The sequence below is a fragment of the Sapajus apella genome, unplaced genomic scaffold, assembly GCF_009761245.1.
Source record: "Sapajus apella isolate SASKATOON/1434 unplaced genomic scaffold, GSC_monkey_1.0 scaffold54, whole genome shotgun sequence".
Lineage (NCBI taxonomy): Eukaryota > Metazoa > Chordata > Mammalia > Primates > Cebidae > Sapajus > Sapajus apella.
This window is the reverse complement of record NW_022436994.1, coordinates 10,599,310-10,605,392: the sequence shown is the minus strand read 5'-3', so window position 1 is coordinate 10,605,392 and position 6,083 is coordinate 10,599,310.

Genomic DNA, 6,083 nt, shown 5'->3' with positions numbered 1-6,083 from the left:
AACAACAAATTAGCTGGGCATAGTGGCAGGTGCCTGTAATCCCAGCTACTCAGGAGACAGAGGCAGGAGAATCGCTTGAACCCAGGAAGCAAAAGGGGCAGTGAGCCGAGATTGTACCACTGCACTCCAGCCTGGGCAACAGAGCAACACTCCATCTCAATAAATAAATATATAAATAATCAAAGGGAAGAGCAGAGTTGGGGGGATGCCAGGAGCATCTGCCCTAGCAAAGGCAGTGCTCTCACTAAAGCCAAAGGGAAGCTGGAGTCAAGGGTTTAAGGTGCAAGACACTGCAGGGAGTCAGCTAATGCTGATTTCTTACTAGACATTACCCTCAGAGCTAGTGTATGAACAGTCAGTGTTTTTAGCTACCCAGAATCCATTTCCCTTGCTCTTAATACTGCTCCAGTTTCTCTGGAGAGAACTCCCTCACCCCACCTAGCGCACATGCTTTGTGTAGAGCATCAGACCTACTGCCTCCAAATCAAATCGTGCTTTCCTCTCGGACAGTGATTAACTCCGAGGTAATTACACTGTATGTAGCCTAATCAGCATGAAGGTGTATTAGTCTGTTCTCTGGCACTGCTGTAAAGAAATACCTGAGACTGGATAATTCATAAAAAACAGAGGTTCAATTGGCTCACGGTTCCACAGGCTGTACAGGAAGCATGATGCTGGTGTTATGGGATCTTTGGGGTTTCAATTTCCTGGCCAGAAACCTCTGTGACCAGTGGAACCTTTGCCTGTGTTCTTGTCAAAGTTCTTGTCCTACATCCAGGAAGAATGAGGTATGCTGATAAGTGAAGGGTAAGCAAGATGAAGATGAGCTTTATTAACTATTAGAACAGCTCAGAGGAGACCAGCAAGGGATACTCCTCTCTGTAGGCAGGTCATCCTGTGGAGCGTCCGGCTCTCAGCCGAGAGGAGGCCCTGGAGAGGGTCACTCCTTTCTGCAGCTGGTAGTCCTGATATCTCTGCAGGTCCCTGAAGCTCTCAACAGAGAGCGTAGCTCCTCTCTGCAGCTGGTTGTCCTGTCCCGCCACCTCTCTCTGTACTCTCCACCCTCTGCCCTCCTCTGGCTGAGCCCAGGGCTTTTATGGACTTCAGAGGGGAGGAAGTGCATGCCAATTGGTCCGTGGGTGGCCATGCAAGGGTGGAAGAGGCACCGAGTCCCCACTCCAGTCTGCAGGTCTCTCAGCCGGCCTCCAGCCTTTATGCTCTTCCTGGCCTGAAGCGGGGGCCTTGCCAGGGATCTGCCCCCTTCCACCCAGGAATCTGCCTCCCGCTGCCATTCATGGTCCTGTGGCTTAGCTCCAACCCCTCTCTGAGATCAGATTAGGCCCCAGAAGAGAAGAGAGGCCAGGCAGCAGAAGCAGACACCCCAGCCTGCAGGGAGGTAGGGGGCTCTTCCTGGGCCCCCGAGGGCACAGGGTGCAGAGATGCCTGGGTCCTGCACCTGGGAGGGAGGCTGCTACTGCACCCCAGGAGTTCCTGCCCCACCAACTGGGAAGGGGTGAGGTTCCCATTTGTCCCAGCTTCTGCCTGCTCCATGGAGTGGGAGGTCCAGGTCTTCAGCTGTGGTTGGGAGGCTGCATCCGCACACAGGAGGGCAGATCCTACCTGCTCCCGGTCCCCACCAAGAGCACAGGGAGGCTTGGATCCACAGCCAAGGTTTGGGCGACTGAAGCACTGCCCAGGAGGGCATGGCTCCTGCCTGCTCCCTAGAGCTGGAGGCCTGGGTCTGCAGCCGCAGTTTGGGCAGTTGCAGCAGCAGCAAGGGAGCTCCCGCCACAACTCAGAAGGAGCGGGGCTCCCACCAGCTCCATGGAGTGTGCAGCCCCTGCTGCAGCTGGTGTGATGGCAGTAGTCGCTGCCACCGCAATCTGCTTGGCCTTTGGGAAGGCCTCAGAAAACTTGCAATCATGGCGGAAGGGGAAACAGACTCATGTGGCTAAGGCAGGAGCAAGAGAGGTGCAGGGGAGGTGACACACACTTTTAAATGACCAGATCTCACTACAAGCACCAAGAGGGAAATCTGCCTTCATGATCCAGTCACCTCCTACCAGGCCCCACCTCCAACACTGGGGATTACAATTCGACATGAGTTTGGGCGAGGATGCAGATCCAAACCATAACAGAAGGGGATGCAAGAAAGCATTTTACAGGGCTCCAAGAGGGGCTTTAGCAGGCACTCTTTGCCATTGAACTTGAACTTAGGAAGATATGGGGAAAAATGCCTGCTGTGCACATCTTCCTAGAGAGATTGTGTCCAAGGATTGAGCCAACAAGGAGTAGTTGACAGATGTACACAGAGAAACCAGGTTCTGAGACATTACTTGCAGGACTGAGACTATGGTTCTGGGACATTATTTGCAGGACTGCAACTGGAGCCAATGCTCCCTTAGAATTTCATTATTGTCACAAATCAATTTATTCTCTTTTTGTTTAAGCCATGGTAGAGTGAGTTTTCTCCCACTTTTTTTTTTTTTTTGAAACATTCTTACTCTGCTGCACAGGCTGGAGTACAGTGGTATGATCTCAGCTCACTGCAACCTCCACCTCCTGGATTCAAGTGATTCTCCTGCTGGGCACCGTGACTCATCCCAGCAACCTGAGGCTGAGGCAGAAAGATTGCTTGAGCCCAAAAGTTCGAGACCAACCATCTGTAATTCCAGCTACTTCAGCCTCCCAAGTAGCTGGAATTATAGACGCCTACCACCACGCCCAGCTGATTTTTGTATTTTTTAGTAGAGACAGGGTTTCACCATATTGACCAGGCTTGTCTCGAACTCCTGACCTTGTGATCTGCCCACCTCAGCCTCCCAAAGTGCTGGGAGTTTTCTCCCACTTTAAGTTGGAAAGCATCTAATACTACTAGACCCTTTAAGTTCATTGTGTCATTTAATTTCACAACATTTGTAGTGCCATAGGTATTATTCCCATTTTATACAAATGAGGAAACTGGAACTTAGAAAAATTTAGTAACTTGCACAATACGCACAGCTCCTTGAACCAGCTTTCAAACTCATATCTAGTTCTGAAAGCTCAAAACAACACAATAGAGGCCCTCTTGCTCATTTAGTTTGCACATAGATGATCAGTTAACCACAAAAGTCAAAATGAAGAATTACTTAAAATTTCTTACATGGGCCTGGCATGGTGGCTCATGCCTGTAATCCAAGCACTTTGGGAGGCGAAGGTGGGTGGATTGCCTGAGCTCAGGAATGCAAGAGCAGCCTGGGTAACATGGTGAAACCCCATCTCTACTAAAATACAAAAGAAAAAAAAAATTAGCTGGGTGTGGCAGCGTGCGCCTGTAGACCTAGCTATTCAGGAGGCTGAGGCAGGAGAATTGCTTGAACCTGGGAGGCGGAAGTTGCAGTGAGCTGAGATCATGTCACTGCATTCCAGCCTGGGTGACAGAGCGAGAATATGTCTCAAAAAAAAAAAAAATTATACACATGGCTGAGCACCATGGCTCATCCCAGTACCCTGAGGCTGAGGCAAAAAGACTGGTTGAGCCCAAAAGCTCAAGACCAACCTGGGCAACATAGTGAGATGAGACCCTGTTTCTATTTTTTAAATTAAAATAAAAATTTTTAATGATACACACATATCTCACATAACTTAAAACACATAAATATATATTTGATCGCCAACTTTTTCTATAGATTCAAAGCATTTATTTGAATGTGTCACTGATGACTAAAGGTTGGTTTTGTGTGTGTGTGTCTGTGTGTCTGTGTGTGTATATATGTGTGTGACAGGTTCTCCCTCTGTCACCCAGGCTGGAGTGGAGTGGCGTGATCACAGCTCACTGCAGCCTCAACCTCCCAGGCTCAAGCTATCCTCCTGAGAGGGGAGACCCCCTCCCCTCCTCTCACTTCCTGGCTTCTACCTCCTCCTCTCCTCCGGATGGGAAGGAGAGTGAAAAAAAAAAGAAATAAAATACCGAAGAGCTGGGAAAATAACTCCCTTTTTGGTTCCCAGCATGTCTGCTATCTGTAAGCCTTGAAAGAGTTACAAATAAATGTCATCCCTACCAGCTGGAGCCCAGCACTGGGTCACGTCCCACGTCTGCACGGCCAAGGTTCCCTCCTGGAAACACCTCTGCCAACAAATAATTTACTGCCTTTGTCTGGTCTCTGCAAACCCCTTCCCCTGCCTGTTCCCGCTCACGCTGCATATGAACTAGCAAATCAATGAAGCCAAAAGATTGTAAAGTCAGACGTCCAGCCAATGGACAATGACATAGTTTCACCTCAGTTTCCCCTTTAGCATTGTAAGCCTATAAAAGGGAAAAGAAGCTGTTTCTTGGGGAGCTCGGTAAATGAGGCTGTAGCCCCCCGCAGCTCACGGCCAAATAAAAAGCCACTTCCTTCCTCAGTTCCGTGTTTGAGAGGTTTGTGTCTCGCCTTTCCTGCTTCATTCCCACCTCAGCCTCCCAAATAGCTGGGACTACAAACATGCACCACCACACGTGGCTAATTTTTGTATTTTTTGTAGAGACGAGGTCTTGCTATGTTACCCAAGCTGGTCTTGAACTCGGGGACTCAAACAATCTATCTGCCTGGGACTCCCAAAGTGCTGGGATTATAGGCTTGAGCCACGGCACCTGCCCTAGAGTTTCACATCATCATGGCATGACCCACACCAGGCATCATCAAAGATTTCGAGTCTTTATTTCTTTAAGGAGAACTTTAAAATACTTTCAGAGTACTTTGAGTGGAGAACCCTACATTTTTTCCTTCCAGCATTTTACAGTTGCTTGCCCACTTCTAATCATACAGCAATTTTTTCAATCATCCTCTTCTATCAAGTCTTTCCAAAGCATTCAACTTAATTTTTTTAAGAACAACTTCTTTTTAAATTAATTCATGGGCTTAAATGTTTACTTAAATTATGTAATTACAATAAAAAAATATAACTGGCATTGGCATACACAGGCTGCATTTGTTGGTACGGCCACCCAACAGAGTTCCACAAGCTAGGTAGCTTAGAGCAGCACAAATGTATTGTCTCCATTCTGGAGACTGGAAGTCTGAAATCAGGGTGTCAGCAGGGTTGTGCTTCCTCTGCAACCTGGAGGGAAAGGCGCTTTCCCTGATTCTCCTTGGCTTCAGGCTGTTTACTGGCAGTTAGCACTTCTTGGCTTGTAGATGTGTCAGTCCAATTCTCTGTCTACGTATGGTCATTTTCTCTGTGTGAGTGTCTGTGATGGTTAATACTGCCAACTCGATTGGATTGAAGGATGCCAAGTATTGTTCCTGGGTATGTCTGTGAGGGTGTTGCCAAAGGAGATTAACATTTAAGTCAGTAGACTGGGAAAGGGAGCCCCTCCCTCAGTCTGGGTGGGCACATTCTAATCAGCTATCAGTGCAGTCAGAATGAAAGCAGGCAGAGGAACATGGAAAGACTAGACTGACTTAGCCCCCCAGCCTAATCTTTCTCCTGTGCTCGCTGCTTCCTGCCCTGGAACGTTGAAAGTTCTTCAGCTTTGGGACTCCAACTGGCTTCCTTGCTCCTCAGCTTGCAAATGGCCTGTTGCGGGACCCTGTGATCATGTGAGTCAATACTACTTAATAAACTCCCATATATTTTACTTTTCTCTGCTCATAAGGACACCAGTCATACTAGATAGGACTCCCCTAATTACCTCATTTTAACTTGATTACCTCTGTAAAGACCCTATCTCCACAGTCACATTCTGAGGAACAAAGGTTAGGACTTCAGTGTATCTTTTCTGGGGGGACACAATTCCACTCAGGGTAGTCCATTCACTACCCTGATTATTGATAAGTCTATCGTCCAGGTAGTGGGAAAAAAAGCGGGTGTGCCATCCTAGAGCTGTGTGTAATTGGCATGGGTTAGCACATTTTGCAGAAGAAAAATAAAATACTGGTCAATAAAAGGAGTCAATAAAACCCACTGCACATTACAAAGGAAGCCAATGGGGTGGAGAGATAAATGATAAAACAGATAGTTGAATCATTTTTCTAGTAAACATTTTAAATAACATTTTAGATCACTGCTTCCTTTTTCTTTTTTTTTTTTTTTTTTTTTTTTTTTTTTTTTTTTTTTTT